This window comes from Neofelis nebulosa, chromosome 17 (genome assembly GCF_028018385.1).
Source record: "Neofelis nebulosa isolate mNeoNeb1 chromosome 17, mNeoNeb1.pri, whole genome shotgun sequence".
In the NCBI taxonomy this organism is placed as follows: domain Eukaryota; kingdom Metazoa; phylum Chordata; class Mammalia; order Carnivora; family Felidae; genus Neofelis; species Neofelis nebulosa.
This window is the reverse complement of record NC_080798.1, coordinates 28,575,135-28,591,772: the sequence shown is the minus strand read 5'-3', so window position 1 is coordinate 28,591,772 and position 16,638 is coordinate 28,575,135. Positions and strand designations below refer to the sequence as shown.

Sequence of the window (16,638 nt, the reverse complement as noted above, 5' to 3'; positions counted from 1 at the left end):
CAGGGCAGTCACGAAGGGCACGAATGGCCACTGGCAAAAGCTGTGAAAGAAAGAGTCCAGAGCCCCTACAGGTAGAAGAGCAGGGTGCCCAGAGTCCCTGCGTCTGAGCAAAGCCCCCTAGTGAGTACCCACCTGGGATCCAGGAGCCACCTCAGGCCCTGGTTGGGCCCACAGCTACCAAAGAGCCCAAAGCGCTTAGGCAAGTTACAAAGCTGATTTCTACACGAAATTCTGATTTATGAATGAGGGCGGCTAATTTAAACGCTGGAGCCGTGCCACCCACTGGTTGACAACCTCTAAATCTAAATCAACCACTCTTTACTCCACACGGAGTGTTTCTGGAGTATTAACCACGTATGCCTCGCCCTATGTGGTAGGGTTTACAAAGCAAGATCAGGTCCCCACCCTGAGAAGCCCCCACTGCAAAGCTCCCCTAAACCAGCTCTTTGCCGTCACAACAGCAGAAACACTGTCAGGCCAGGTGCCCACACCCACACATTCACTCCCAAGTTCATGACCTGCAAAGGCCAAGGTGGTACAGCCATTTTACAGATGCAGAACGGAGCCCAGAGAGGTCGAGTGGCTTGCCTAAGATCACACAGCTGGAGCTGCTTGCCAGAAGGGCTGGGATTCAAAGCCGGGTCTACCCGCTCCCGAACGAGGGCTCCTGGCCCGACCTTTCTGTCTCGCTGAACTGAGCCCTGTGAGCAAGGGCAGCTCCCGGGAACTGAACCACAAGTGCACACACTGCCCATCTCTCTGGCCGGGCACCAAACTCCAGTGCCTCGGGACTGGACTGACAGGCTGAGAAACCCCAAACACCACGGGGCCAGGGCAACGTCTCCCTGCAGCTGCTCTAAACCCCAGGCAAAGCCCTCAGACCAGAGCTGTGGGCGGCCAGGACACGCATGCACACACACACACACACACACACACACACACACACACAGCACTTTTCACCCCACTACTGACCTGCCTATCCAGGCACACGAAGCCCAGCTGAGGCAGGGGTGAAGAGAGAGGAGCACTTGGAGGGTTTCCCGGGGAAAGGGGGGGAACCCTCGCCTGGTAAACACCGCTCTTGGGGATCTAATTAGGCCACTTCCTGGGCAATGGCAGGCGGGCAAGGGCATGGACAATAGCCCTGGACACAGGGACTTCGGCCCATCCAGGGACCGGGTCCCACTCCTGGAAGAGCAAAGCAGGGCAGGGCTGGGAGGAATGACTGTGTTTATCGCTCCTGGTCAGAGGCCTGGGAGCCAATGGCGGCATCTCCAAAGGCCAGCGGCTCCCTAGAAGCAACCCCCCCAAAGCTGGACACAGAGGCCCCCCCTACCAGGGAAGGCTTCAAGGCCTTTCTGCCCATTCACCAGTTCTTCTGCTGGTCACTGACAGCTGGCAACTAGGAGGGCCCCACAGAGGCCCTGAATGAAGGAACTCCTTTGCCAAGCCTCCAACAAATGACCCTTGGCTCACCCACCTCAGTGACGGGGAGCTCATCGCCTCTCGGGCGGTCTCCTCCAGAAGTGAGCACTCCTTCTGGCTGTAAGGCCCACCTGAGGCCAAGTGAAGCCGACCCCCGTCGCTCCCTCACCCCCACCCCAGTAGTTCTGTCCCAAGTCCAAAGACACCAACAGCAGAGACACTCATATGGGACAGTCGAGGTCCCTTTACCTGGAGGAAGCAGAGCCCAGGGGTCAGACCTCACGATCACCCTGGTAGGGGGAATAGGGCAAGCAGCCCATTTTACAGTGGAGGGGACCCCCAAGGTCCAGTTGGGAGGGAACATTATTTCTTCTGCTGCTGGGATTGTCTCTCCCACTTCAGTCCCTTGGCTCAGGGGCCACGTGAGCCGGGCTGGCTCATCATCATTGTCCCTCTCAAGCCCCAGTGACTGGTTTAGAGACAGTCATGTGACCACAACCCTCTGAGAACCCTCTTTGGGACTTCTGCTGACCCACCGAAAAGAGATACTCTCTTTTGCTGGTGGCCTACAGCTGCTGGTGGCCACCGGAAGTCACCACAGGAGACAGCCCAGTGAGAATGAAGCCGACACAGAAAACTGGAGAGAGACAGAGACTTGAAAATACCCCCCGAGCCCCTGGATCCAGCTGTGCCTGAAGTTCAAACAGCCTCCAGATATTTCTTTTTTTTTATTTTTTTAATTTATTTTTGGGACAGAGAGAGACAGAGCATGAACGGGGGAGGGGCAGAGAGAGAGGGAGACACAGAATCGGAAACAGGCTCCGGGCTCTGAGCCATCAGCCCAGAGCCTGACGCGGGGCTCGAACTCACGGACCGCGAGATCGTGACCTGGCTGAAGTCGGACGCTCAACCGACTGCGCCACCCAGGTGCCCCAGCCTCCAGATATTTCAATCACACGGGACAATCATGCCTTTTTCGGGTAAAGCCAGTTTGTGCTTCTGTCACTTGCAACCAAGAGGCCTTCTGCCCCAGTTTACTGTATCTGGGAAACCCTCATGGCCTCCTGATGGGTCCAGGGTCAGGGGGCAGAGTCCCATGTAGCTCAGAGGCAAGAGCGGGTGCCCGCAGATACGACTGGCCCCAGCTAGGCCTCCTGGAAGGGGGCTGGGCCAAGGAGGGGAACTTCCCCTGCCCATACCTCTGTCACCACATCCCGGACTCCACAGCCCAGAGCCAGCCAGGCTGCGCGGGACCCGGTCCAGCAGGAAGCTGGGGCAACGGGCCTCCCCACATCTCCTCCAGTGGCCTCCAGAGACTCCCTTCTGTGGGATGAATTAGGGAGCCCCGGGGCATACTTGCATAGAAATGGATACCAAAGGAATCAACCTCACTCCCCCAAAGCACTCCTGTTGGGCCCTGCGCCTCCCACAGCCCTGTGCCCCATGATAGAGGGGGGCGGGCAGTGCCATCAACAAAGTCTACCATGTACTTGCTGCGTGCCCAGCGCTGGGGGCTCAAACTCTGCACACCCGCCCCGCAGGGCAGTATGACTACTGCTTCCATTTTATGAACGTGGGAACACAGAGAGGTTCAGTCATTCTCCTGAGGTCACACAGCTAGTAAAAGAGAGCTGGGATTTGAATACAGGCCACCTAGGCTCACCTCTCATGCTGCCCAACACTCTCACGGTGCTGACATCCCCAGAGCCCATAACCTCTCAAAATGCTAACCCCTTCCTGCCCTCCCCTCTCAAAGCCTAGGGCCGAGGGTGGGAGGAGGCAAAGTGTACTCCATCAAGGTTCCTCCATCTGCCTTGAAGAAGTAAAGTCAGAAAGCCACGTCAGGAAGCCTCCTCTAAGCCAGCAAGATCCAGGAGCACCTCTTCCTACAGGAAGCCCTCCAAGCTACCCACACACACCTTCTCCTCCTTTTCCTACAACTGAGGCAGGGCTGTGGTCTCCTTGCCAAATACTGACTGGGGGCTCCAGGTTCCTCAGCCAGAAGAACCGCCGGAAATAGGGAGGCTGGGACCTCAAATTATGAGTACAAGACCGGGCCCTTTGGGGTGCTCAGGATATCCTTCCCCAGCAGAACTGGCTGATCCCACAGCACACTCAATGCTACCACACCCCTTGGGGAGTTCTAGCCCACCTCCAGCTTTCACAGACACGGACAGGGCACCCACTTCCTCACCCAAGCCGCACTGGCAGGAATCCCGGCCTGGCTTCCTCTGGCCCAGCCCAGCAGGCCTCGGAGCTGCACAGGGCCTGGGGCCCCGGTGGCCTCAAAAGGAGGAAGTGGGGGCTTTGGGGTGTGTGGGAGGGGCAGGCAGGCGTGAGGAGAGGCCCCACCTCGGCCCCTTGGGCTCAGTCCCTGCACCCAATCCAGCCTGGGGTCCATGATGCTGCAGCCCAGAACCCACAGACACAGTCTTAGCCTCCTCGGCTAGCCCAGCACTCAGCTTGCTCCACGGGCTGTGTCACAAGCAGATTTTTATTTGCTGGGGGTTGGGGGGGGGGGGGGGCGTCTCATGTTAGGGCATCTCCCTCAGGAGACCCAGAGTTTTGTGAAGGGGACCCAGAGGGTGCTCTGCCTGGCAAAGTCCCGGCATAAAGGGGCACCACCCAAGAAACCTCATGGGACCGAGGGATTTCAGCCTGACTGCCATGCACACCCTCCCCTCCACCAACACCAGAGCCGAGCAGCCCTCAGGCCTCTCCCCCTCCACACCATTGCTCACGCAGGGCCTGACCTCCCTCCCCACGCAGGTCTCTCCCAGGCCTTCCCAGAGTCCTGCCAAGGGTCCCATCTGTCAGACATCCCAGCACCTGCCTCACCAAGGTGAGCCAGGATCTGTCGTGGTAGGATCTGTGTCTATATCCTGCAGCTGGGCCCTGGTCATTGCATGTAGACCAGATGGAAGGACAGACAGATGGATCGATGGACCCACGGATGAACCAACCAGCTGGAATCTTGAACCAGGCAGAAAAAGCAGGGGAAAGCAAACAGGGCAGCTTTGGAAGAAGGAGGGAGAGCCCATCAGGGCAGAAGGAGGTGAGGGGCACCTGGGTGGCTCAGTCAGTTCAGTGTCCGCCTTCAGCTCAGGACATGATCTCACGGTTCACGAGTTTGAGCCCCTCATCGGGCTCTGTACTGACAGCTCAGAGCCTGGAGTCTGCTTCAGATTCTGTCTTTGGATTCTGTGTCTCCCTCTCTCTCCGCCCCTCTCCCACTTGCACTTGGTGTCTGTCTGTCTCTCTCTCTCTCTCTCTCTCTCTCTCTCTCTCTCTCTCTCTCCCTCTCTCTCAAAAATAAATAAACATTAAAAAAATAAAAATAAAATAGAAGGAGGTGAGAACATGAAGGAAGTGTGTCCCTGAGAATGGGAAGTGCTGGTCAAGGAAGCACAGGTTCAAACCCCAGCTCTGCTCCCATGGCCGTACGTCCCAGTCGCTCACACTCTGAGCCTCAGTCCTCCTCATTGGTAAACTCGGGTGCTGATACCCAAGTCATGGGGAAAAGTGAGGTGCAGGTCATGATGGACAACAGGCTGTTTGCAAGGACAAAATAGCAAATGAGCCCAGAAAGAAGGCTGTTTCCAGAGCTGAGGAAGCCCATGGAGTCCAAATAGAAGAGACAGAGGCATGAAGCAGGCAGGGTCCCCCCACAAACCTTCTAGTTCATCTTGCCACCTCCTGGTGACAGCCTACAAGGCCACGAAGCAGGGGCAAAAGCCAAAGTGCCCAGTGATGTGAGCCCTCCAGCCAGCCCTGCTCCCCATCACGCTTCCCCAGGACCCCCAGGCTGACTTTACACTAGCTCCCAGGGTCCACAGGCTACCCATCAGTCTCGGATCCAGAAAGTCCAGCTCTGCCACCAACCTGCTCTGTAACCCTGGGCAAGTCTCTTGCCCCATCTGGGCCTCGGTTTTCCTTCTTGCAAAGGAATGGATCTGTCAGACCTCTGAGACCCGGAGCTGGGCTGGGCTGGGCTGGGCGTGGAGTCTGAATCATAAAACGACAACAAGCCTAAGGGGACAGCCTGGGTGTTGTCACCTGGCCCCAGAGGGCTTATTCTAGGGGTGGGGTAGGGATTATTCTTTGTACCTGAAATCCTCCCTGCCACTTCTCCTGTGGATTAAGTCTCAGCATTGTCAGTGTCTCCTTTAAAATACAAATGCCTCATTCACCCCTTACCTCCCAGGCTCCAGCTGGCAGGGATAAGAAATGAATTTTGCTATCTCCTATGCCGATTCGAATGATGGTTAGTAACTGCCTGGGGAAAAATCGTCCATTCATTCATTCATTCATTCGTTCATTCGTTTATTCATTCACCTTGAGAGAGATCCATGCATTCATTCTTTTAATGGATGTACACTAGCACCTTCTATGTGCCTGGCACCAGGCCAGATGCCAAGAGGAAAGTATGCTCCAGGCACAAGTTCCCCGAAGGCAGAGACCTCAATGCCGGCCTCTCCCAGGTGTCTGTACAGAGTGGGGGTCCATGCAACAGTGCTTATTAACTAACTAACGGATCAACCAAGGATTGCCGGAAAGAACATTTTCCCTGGCTCTTGCCTGAAATCCCACCGTCAGTGATTCATTCCTAAAGTTAAGCACTGCCCTCACGAAGCTCCCTCCTTAAAATGAACACACTTTGGGGGCACCTGGGTGCCTCAGTCGTTCAACTCTTGGTTTTGGCTCAGGTCATCATCTTAGGGTTCATGAGTTCGAGCCCCACATCGGGCTCTGCGATGACCGTGCAGAGCCTACTTGGAATTCTCTCTCTCTTTCTCTCTCTCTCTCTCTCTCTCTCTCTCTCTCCCTTTCTCTCAGAATAAACTTAAAACATTTTTTAATAAATAAAATAAAATAAAATGAACACACTTTCATGCCCCCATTCAACACATTTCTGACCTCTTTCCTCTTGATAAGGAAGGACAGAAAGGGCTAGTCTACAGGCACCTTACCAGGTGCCAGTCCTGCCCAGGCTGGCAGGACAGAGGTCTAGCCACTGACTTCACACTTTGCCCAGGGCCCCACCCAGACAGCCAGTGGTGAGGAGGCATGAACGGGGTTGGGAGATAGGGGACGGGATCCATTTCACAAAGCCATAGACATACCTCAGAGTAACCACTGAACTGGAGTGAGCAAGAAGGATGTAACTACCTGCCAGTATCCTGTTTAAAGAGACAGCAGAGGGGCGCCTGGCTGGCGCAGTCGGTTGGGCGTCCGACTTCAGCCAGGTCACGATCTCGCGGTCCGTGGGTTCGAGCCCCGCGTCGGGCTCTGGGCTGATGGCTCGGAGCCTGGAGCCCGTTTCAGATTCTGTGTCTCCCTCTCTCTCTGCTCCTCCCCCGTTCATGCTGTGTCTGTCTCTGTCCCAAAAATAAATAAAAAAACGTTGAAAAAAAATTAAAAAAAAAAAAAAGAACAGAGCCTACTAAATGGTGAGAAGAGGGGCGCCTGGGTGGCGCAGTCGGTGAAGCGTCCGACTTCAGCCAGGTCACGATCTCGTGGTCCATGAGTTCGAGCCCCGCGTCAGGCTCTGGGCTGATGGCTCAGAGCCTGGAGCCTGTTTCCGATTCTGTGTCTCCCTCTCTCTCTGCCCCTCCCCCGTTCATGCTCTGTCTCTCTCTGTCCCAAAAATAAATAAAAAACGTTGAAAAAAATTTAAAAAAATAAATAAATAAATAAAGAGACAGCAGAGCCCAGAGGAGAGAGAACAAGCTGGAGTCATAATTTACACCAAGATGATTTCCAAAGAGAGCAAGAAACCATGAAAGAATGTTCATACTGGGTCAGTCCTTTCTGACCTGACACAGAAAAGACTAATCAACTCCCATTACATTTAAAAAAACTACTCCAGGGGTGCCTGGCTGGCTCAGTCAGACCAGCATGCCACTCTTGATCTCAGGGTTGCAGGTTTGAGCCCACTCTGGGCATAGAGCTTACTTAAAAACAAATAAGTAAATAAACTTATTAAAAATCTACTACATTAGGGGTGCCTGGGTGGCTCGGTCGGTCAAGCATCTGGCTTCAGCTCAGTTCATGATCTCACTGTTCCCAAATTCAAGCCCTGCATCAGGCTCTGTGCTCACAGGTCAGAGCCTGGAGCCTGTTTCAGATTCTGTGTCTCCCTCTCCCTCTTTCCCTCCCCTGCTCACACACTCTCTCTCTCTCTCTTAAGCTATTAATAGCAAAATCAAAAGATAAATGAGAAATTAGGGAAATATTTATAACTCTTATCATAAGGAGCTAACCTCTCTCATATGTAAAAAGTTCCCACAGATCAAAAAGAAAAAGACCAATCATCCAATAAAAAAAAAAAAAAAAAAAATGGGAGAAAGGTATGGATAGAAAGTGCACAGAAAGGCAACACAAATGGCTGTTAAACATTTAGGAAGAAGCTAACCTCACCCGTAATTAAAAAAAAAAAAACAAAAAAAACCACAAATTAAAACAACTACTACGGAAAATCATTTTTACCTATCCAATTGGCAAAGATCAAAGCATTTATACGCAACACAACAGGCAGTCACACAGCCTTGGCAGGAGTGATTCAGCATAACCCCCGGGGTGGGGCTAGCGATTTAGTCGTATGTAACAAAATCACTCCTGCACACACAAACCTTTGATGTAGCAAAAGTCCTTCAAGTAATTTACCTTACAAACACTTTCACAGATGTAAAATGACACATGTACAAGATTATTGTTGCAGCATTACAATAACAAAAGAAGATGGTGTGTCTGCCAGTTAGGAGATAGTGAAATAAATCACAACGCACCCTTCCTGTGGAATACTACGCAGCCGTCAAAAGGGTGCAGCCGTGTGAACTGAGCTGTCCCAGGGTGTTCTGTGAAAAATCCACATGGCAACAGCAGTGTCTGGAACGGGTAATGCCTGAACCAGGATACAGGATAACCAAAACTGATGCTTTGGTGGAATGAGTGAACCTTCAGTTTGTTTCTATTGTCGTAATGCAGCTTGTGCAATTAAAAGGAAGTTCTTGGGGAGCGCGTGGGTCAGTCAGGCGTCCGACTTTGGCTCAGGTCATGACCTCATGGTTCGTGAGTTCAAGCCCCACATCAGGTTCTCTGCTGTCAATGTACAGCCCACTTTGGATCCTCTGTGTCCCTCTCTCTGGCCCTCCCCTCACTCTCTTTCTCTCTGTCTCTCAAAAATAAATATTAAAAACAAACAAACAAACAAAAACAGAAGTTCTTGGGGTGCCTGGGTGGCTCAGTTGGTTAAGCATCTGACTCTTGGTTTCAGCTCAGGTCACGATCTCACAGATCGTGGGTTCAAGCCCCACGTTGGCGTCTGCACAGACAGTGCAGAGCCTGCTTGGGATTCTTTCTGTCTTCCTCTCTCTCTCTGCCCTTTCCCTGCCCACATGCTCACTCACTCTCTCTAAAATAAACAAACATTTTTTAAAAGTTCTTAATACAAGATGCAAGATCTACTGCATACATAGTGCCTACAGCCAACAATACTATATTGTACACTTCAAATTTTTCTTACGAGGGCAGATCTTACGTTGAGGGTTCTTATCACACTACTACGACTATTACTACTAGTCGTAATAATTATTATATTTTATATATAATTATATATATATATAATAAATATTACTAGGAGTAATAATAACAATAATAATAATAAAGGGGGCAAAAAGAAACTTTCGGAAGTAAGGAATACGTTTATGACATAGATTGTCATGATGGTTTCAGAGGGGAATACTTATCTTCAGCTTATCGGCTGCATATATTAAATATGCACAGCTTTTTCTACGTCAATCATACCTCAATAAAGTGGTTTTAAAAATAAACTAAACACGTGAGGCAACTGGCTGGCTCAGTTGGAAGAGTGTGCAACTCTTGATCTTGGGGTTGTGAGTTCAAGCCCCACGTTGGGTGTAGAGACTACTAAAAACACAAATAAATAAACTTTAAAAAATAAACTAAAAAATAAAGACTCTATTAGAAAAATTCAAGGGCAACAGAAGGTGACTGATAATTAAAGGGACGCATATACAAACATGGAAAGACATGTTCCTGGCATCTTTATTGGCGTGGGGTGTGTGGATCTACATACATAAGTATGTATGCAAATACATAAAAAAATAGAACCTGTTTACCAGGCGCCTGGGTGGCTCAGTCGATTTCGGCTCAGGTCACAATCTCACTGTTCAACACGGAGCCTACCTGGGATTCTCTCTCTCCCTCTCCCTCTCTGCCCCTCTTCTGCTCATGCTCGCTCTGTCTCTCAAAATAAATAAACTTAAATAGAACTTGTTTTAAGAAAAATAAAGGAAGGAAGGAAGGCAGACAGACAGACAGACATCCGTCTCAGGCCCATCAAGTGTCAGTTGCACACCCCGGAGAGTTACTTCTCATCTCTGTGCCTCAGTTTCCTCATTTGAAAAAAGGGAGACTAAGTTCTGACCCTGCAGAGCTTTGAGAGGATTCGATGGGGGTAAGGCACGCAGGGTGTCGAGGCTCCACCCGACACAAAGTACCCAAGTCGAGATAACAAGTATTACCAAGTTGGCAGAAAGGGCTGTGGGGTCTGGAAGGCAGGGAGCGGGGCACCTGCCCCTTCCCCTCCCCGATGACCCAGTCGTGAGCTCCGGCCCCCTACTCTGCCCTGGGAGTGGCCTAGCCTAAAAGTGGTCAGCACCTAAAAATTGCTATCTGGGGCCCTGAGCAGCGACAGGGGCTGACGCCCCCGTGGGGTGCCTGGCGGGGCCTGGACAGAGAGGCGGTCCAGCCACCCAACCTGGGCCCTAGGGGAGGTGGACAGTGTCAGAGAGAACTGCCATCTGGCATCCCAGGCAGCATGGGGACCCCACCCCAAGCCTTGCAGGCCTGCTTCAAGGAGACAAAGCAGAACACCTGCCCTCAAGACAGGCTCTGCAACCTCTGAACCCAACTAGAGAGACTCCCAGCGGCCTCTGGCCTCCCTCCTCTGAGAACCTCCACCTCAGTGAGCGCCTGTCAGGAACAGGCAGGGGCAAGGCCCACGCAGCCCATCCCCCCTCAGCCCATCCCCCCCAGGGTGGGGGTGGGGGTGTGGGTGGAGCTGCTCTCACTCTGTTTCCAGCTGGGGGCGGACTCTGGAATCCTAACCTACTTGTTCAAAGCCCCCTGGCTGAAAAGCAGGAGAGCTGGAATTCAAACCCAGACCTGCCCTACTCCAAGGCTCCAGCTCTTTCTTAACCCTCCATCTACATTTCCTGAGGCGTGCTGCCCACCAGCAGAGCCACGAAGAGCTACACACACATGGCCAGCCCCACCCACACTGGACTCTGGTCACAGGCAGTGCAGGGCTTGACATTCTCCTCCTCCTCCTTTAAAGAGTCCCTGTATACATTAGCAATTAAAGGCTCTGAGAAGTCCTGCAGAAAAGAAACCTGCTGAGTTAAACACAGCTAAACATTCCCCGGTCTGTTTGGTTCAAGGGACCCTTTTTTGCATTAATTTCCAATGAACTCCTTTTGGGAAATGCTGACTGTGGAGTCTCGAAGATAGCTCAGAGCTCCTCACTGGGCAGCTGTGGCCTAGAGAGCCAACTATCTTCCCCTCTCCTGACAGCCTGGGGAGCTCCCTCTGGCTGGGGGCCCCGCTCTCCCACCTCTACCCGACCCTGGGTTGGGCTGGATGGACACACAAGGGAAGGACAAGCCAGTGCAACTGCTTGTGGGCCAGGGGACCAGCCCTAAGCTTGGCCTCTGGGGTAGGGGTGAAGGGAAGATGGGAAGAAGGCCTGGATGCACAGCGCCCTCCCTCAGGCAGTTTTAAGTTGGGGAGCAATCTGCCCTGCGGAATTGAGAAAGCAAGAAAGTGCTCTAAATACCAACCAGGAAAAGACCCTCCTGCGTCTCTTGGCCATGCTTCCTGCCTCTCTCAGGCAATGCAGGGAAGTAGCCCACCTGCCAGAGGCAAAGCAGTGCAGGGGACAGAGCCCTGGGCCGAATGTCAGGAGACCCAAGCTAGAATGGGAGCCTTTACCCACTCTGGTCCGGTCCCACTGAGACTAGCAAGCTGGCCACAGAGAGGTCAGTGGGAAAACCAGAGAGTAAGACATCCTTGCCCAGAACTCAGCAGGCCATGCTGGAGAGGCCATGGCCTCCCCCAGCCATCCATGGAGCCCAACAAGACATCACTGTCTAGTCTGGGCCCCCGAAGCCACTGCCTCATCCACAGACCCTCCCCCCCATGTGGCTCCCACAGCACCAGACAGCAGAGTGCCCGGCTCTAATCCAAAGTGCTGAGATCCCACTTCCTCAAGGCTTCCTGAGAACCTGAGCGAGGCCAAGGGGGCACGTGATGGGCAGGGGGGGTTGCCTGGTGAAAGCCCAGCCCAGAGCCCGGAGGAGCCCTTCTGCAGGGGAAGCAGGCCTAGCCGACCTCCCTTACCCTCAAACCACAGGCTGGCCTCTGTAACTACACCCACACGGGGGGCTCAGGAGATGCTCCCTACAGTCAGTTGTCCCTAGAGCTAGGCCCCCCATTCCTGGTTACTTACTCCTTCCTGCCACAAACTCCTGCCTTCCAGAGCCAGGCTCTGGCTGGGTACGGGAAGCCGCTGTGATGGATCCCCAGTCCACGGCAGCCCCATGCACCCCTAAACACAAGCTTCCCCTTGGGATAGCCTGCCAGAGCTTCTTGCACCTGTCTGGGTCCCCAAGAACACCAAGCCCAGTTGTGCTCACCCCCTGGCCAAAAACCTCCTCCAGGGCTTCCAGAGGCCTTCTTCGCGACTGCACAGTTTGACTTATTTCAGTTCCCCAAACAAGCCCCACCCTCTTGTCTCCAGGCTCTGGCCGCTTAAAAGCACAGCCTACCTCCCCACCCCGAAAACTCCCTCTGCCTGGCAAACTCCTGCCCAACCCTTCAGAGCCAGGCCCAGCCACCACCTTCCACAGGAGGGCTGCCCAATTCCCTCCTAATCTGGATTCAGTGCCTGGCTCTCCCTTCCCAGTGCCTGTGTCGAAACACAGGACACCTGGCCTGTCACTGCCCGGCTACCTGATGCCTCCCCTAAGGCTGACGTGTGGCTACTCATTGCTCAGCTTCCAAAATCTGACACCTGCCTGGTACACGGGGGACACTTAAACCCAAGCCCCATGGACTGAGACAAATACAGCCCATGCTGAGCAGGCACTGGGGGCTGGTCCCAACCCCAGTGTCCCTGTCCCCATCTGCATGAGCTCGGGCAGGTCACCTGCCTCTCAGCCTGGGTTTCTCACCTGAGCAGTGGGGAGCTTGCCAGTTTATTCTGGACGTGAAATGACCTCATGGCTATAAAAACTCCTCCTAAATCCAGAAACTTCACACACTTAAGGGGGCCAAACTTGTGTTACTTCAACGACAGGAAAGCAACCCCCCCCCGCCCCACCCCCCACTGCCGTGGTGCCCGTGCTCCTCCATCCAACAAGTGCTCACTGAGCCCCTGCCCACTCCAGGTACCAGGTGACAGGCTAAGGCCATGATAAGCAAGGTCCCTTGGAAAGCGCGTGTTGTCGGGGAAGAGGAGACACATGTAATAAATGAGCCACATGAGGAAGAGAAATGCTAGGATGGGCAAGGAGCAGCCTGGGCTGAGGAGTCAAGAAGGCAGGAAAGCCTCAGGGACCAAACATCAGAGGCGCTGTGTGACCATGGGCACATTCATTAACCTCTCTGGGCCTGTTTCCTCACTCAAAGAATGGGCTGGTAATGGTACCTAATGCTCAGGGACTTCACAGAGAAGCTAGTACACAGGGTCTGCCATCAGGTAGGGTCACCCCAGTGGCTCCAAACACAAGTTGGGGCGGGGGGGGGGCGGCGGGCAGCCTGAGAAACCTTGATTGATATCAACAGGCACTGGGAGACACCCTATAAATCCCGGGGTCCTGACAACCCCCCCCCCCCCAAAGGTAGCCCTTCCCTTGCTCCCCTGCCCAGAAAGCAGGGCCAGACAAAGGATGCAGAAGTGCTGGTCCCTGCCCTGGGCACTACCTGGGCTAAGGCACCCCCTCCCCGGGGGGCCTCAATGGTGGCTCCAGGGAGTCTGGGTGTTTCAAAAGAGGATGCCTCCCCATTAGTCTGGGTCCCCCATTAAAGCAGCGCCTCCAGCTGACTTCAAAGGGCTCCTCCTCCCCGAGCCAGATGGGGCCCGAGGGAGACAGGTGTGGGAGGCCGGGAGCAGGGACTGGCAGAGCCAGGAAGACCCTGGCACACACTGGCAGGGGATGTGCAGGAGGGGGGGGGGGGGGGCAGCCTGCCTACTGCAAAGATGGGGAGGCTGAGGCTAGGTGGGGGAGACAGGTGGCCCCTCATCCACATCCCCACCACTTAATGAGGCGTGAGAAAACCGTGCCTCCAACAGAGCTCTGATCAGGAAAATGCACACCAGCCCCAAAGCTGTGAAGCCCGTTGGGGCTGTTTTCCCATCTGTGCAGGGAGGGGCTGTGCCCCATGCTCCTGGGCCTCTCCCTGCTCAGCCAGCCAATGACACCAGGAGCCATCCACCCAAGTCAGCTGGTCCCAGAAGCAGTGAGACTGAGCCACTAACCAGGGGCAGGAAAGGTCCCTGCAGGGGATGGCAAGGGCCGAATCCTAGAAGACAAAGAGGTCCCCACCAGCATATTCTGGGTCCTAAGAGGTGGTTGGTGGCACTGCCTACTACATGCATCCCCTGGGGGCCTCCTGTTCCCTTGAAGCCAGGCCTGCTGTGCTGCAACCCCAGGAGGACACAAGCTCCTCCCTGGGCCATGAGTACATCTGTCCAGGAAGAAGAGGGAGGAGGTAAGCCTGGGGGGCCAAGTACATGTCTGAGAACTGGGGTACCCACGACAAAGACCTCAATTTGTTTCTTTTCCTTTGGGCACAGTCACGGGTAAATGCTTCCAGTGGTTGCTGTAGGGAGGGGTACACACAGGGGAATAACAGGGAGAACGGACAGAGGAGGGTGCCCCCGGTGTCCCCTGGCACCGGCACCAACAGGGGGATTTTCACAGAGCCCGGGCGGAGGGAGAGCTGCCAGACCTGCTCTGCCAGGTCTGACTCCAGAGCAGACCACTCGAGCCTCCTCAGCCCCCGAGCTTGAAGACCCCGAGGAGGGGGCCTCCACATGGGTGACACGGGCCAGGATGGGGTATGAGGTAGGGAAGCCCTGAGCAGAGGGGCTGCATGGACAAAGGGCAAGAGAGAGGCAAGCAGCGTGCTGACCCCAGAGTGCACGAGAGGCCACGAGAGGTGGGACTGGACCAGCACGGTGGGCTGGGACCAGAGGACCCCAGAAGCCAGGAGAAGGGGTTCAGATGTGACACCAGACGGGAGAAACTGGTCAAGTGTGTGCATCGGAGGAACCCAGGAACCCCACAAACCCCTTCTCCAGGGCTCAAGGTAGGCCATCCTACCCCATCTGGACTGTCGGTTTCCCCTCCCATACAGCACGTGGCTGGTGCTCAGGCAATGCCCTGTCTGTCAACGTGATCAGCAGATGGTGGGAGAAAGGATGACCTAGTATCATGGGGAGGAGGGTCACCAAAGAGGAACTGAGCCCACCTCTGACCCAAGTCTCGCCCTACCTCACCCCAGCGCCTGGAGGGCTTCCAGGGGAACATCAGGGAGTGGAAGGTGCTTCAGCCCAGGTCTGCACCCAGGATCTGGCAACACCCCAGGCATGATGTGGCCGGCTGTGAACTCCGTGGGCAGCGGCAGGTCGAGCCAGATGCCGACGGTTGCTGGGTGGGCGCCCTGCCACCCTCCCTGGGGGGTGGGGGCTGGAAGAGCCCTGTGGGTGAGTGGAGACTGAAAGCCAGGGCAGGGGCGGAGCTGGAGGGTCACCGGGCGGGGGAGCAGGCTGGCAGCACTCAACACACACAGGCCGCCAGGGAAACCCCAGACATGGGTGTGCTGGTCTCAGACGGCTGGGCAGAGTTTTTCATGCATATTCCAGTCCCCCAGCAACCTGCCTGGGCACTGCCACCTCATAGAGGAGGGGACTGAGGGACTGTGAGACAGCAGTTAGCCCAAGGGCTGCAGGCTACCAGGGAGGCCTCTCCCACCTGAAACAGGACAGGCGGAGGAGAGCCCCCAACACAGCTACATGACAGCGATCACACCTCCCCCGGAGCCGGGGCTCTCCTGCACCAGGTGCAACATGTCCCCCCTTGTTTAAGCCTATAACCGCCTGGGCAGGAACCACGAGAGACACAACTTACAGATGCAGGAAACTGGCTCAAATAACCTGGCTCACCTCACATGCTGCTGGAAACAGGCAGAGTGGGGCCCGGAAGCAGGGGGCTGGACCCAAGGACCTCCAGAAGACCCCTGGCTTCTCTGGCTGTTCAGATGTGATGGTCTCATTCACTGAGCCAAACTAACCCCCAGCTCGTAGCTACGCAGGTCTCTTCAAGCACATGAAATGCCTAACAGGCCCACTACCCACGCTTCCCTCCCATCCCTGAGACCCGACCCCACGCAAGGCTGGAATCAGCCACTCTGACTCGAGCGTCCAGCGTGACCCTCTCTGCCCGCTCCCTCAGCAGCCCCAGAACAGTCCCAGCTGGGTGAAGCACTGCCCTCTGCCCAGGCCCTGGAAGATGGAAAGTTGCCACCAGCGGAGTGTCAGTGTGCCCCACACCCCCTTCCTCCAGGACAGGAGAAAGGTCAAGGACACTGAGGGATGGGCCACCCATCACCTCTTGATGACCTCCAGTATGGGAGGATGGCAAGTCATGGAAAATCCAAAGGGTCAGATCATCTACCGCCAGCTGAAGCAGGACCCCAGCACGTGACCCAGGAGGCACGGCCCAGCCGCGGGGGAGCCCTGACCCAGCCCCCACCACCTTGCAGTGGGTGCAGACAAGGGTCAGGCCAGGCCTGCAGGGTGGAGGACCCAACTCAGAGGAACCTGATTCCTCCTTCCCCATGGTGAAGATCATGTCCTACTAACTCTTCAAAGCCACCCAGAGCCCCTGCTCAGCTTTGCCCCACGCAGCCTCTCCAAAGAAGGGGCACTGTGCCCTGACCCCCTACAGGCCTCAGACATGGCGGCTCTCCATGACAGGCAGTGTATACACCTGGACAGCCCTAGGGACTGACTCGCTGTGTGACCCGGGACAAGAAAGTGCCCCCCTGGGCCTCTGTCTTCTCCTCTGCAAACTGGGGGGCAAAAGGCACCTACCACAGGGTAGGGGTGAGGGGAGCAGGAAATGG

General features: G+C 55.0%; 1 protein-coding gene across 6 annotated transcripts in view; it reads right to left on the bottom strand.

Annotated features, from left to right (window-relative positions):
• Positions 1-16,638, bottom strand: part of ADCY7 (adenylate cyclase 7) — a 58,516-nt gene that overhangs the window by 27,083 nt on the left and 14,795 nt on the right. The window contains exon 1 of one of the 6 annotated variants that reach the window (XM_058707815.1): positions 12,144-12,216. The exons of the other annotated variants lie outside the window; for them this stretch is intronic. The gene's annotated coding sequence lies outside the window, so the exon portion shown is untranslated. Of the gene's footprint in view, positions 1-12,143; positions 12,217-16,638 lie in introns of those variants that run through there. 6 annotated transcript variants of the gene reach the window in all.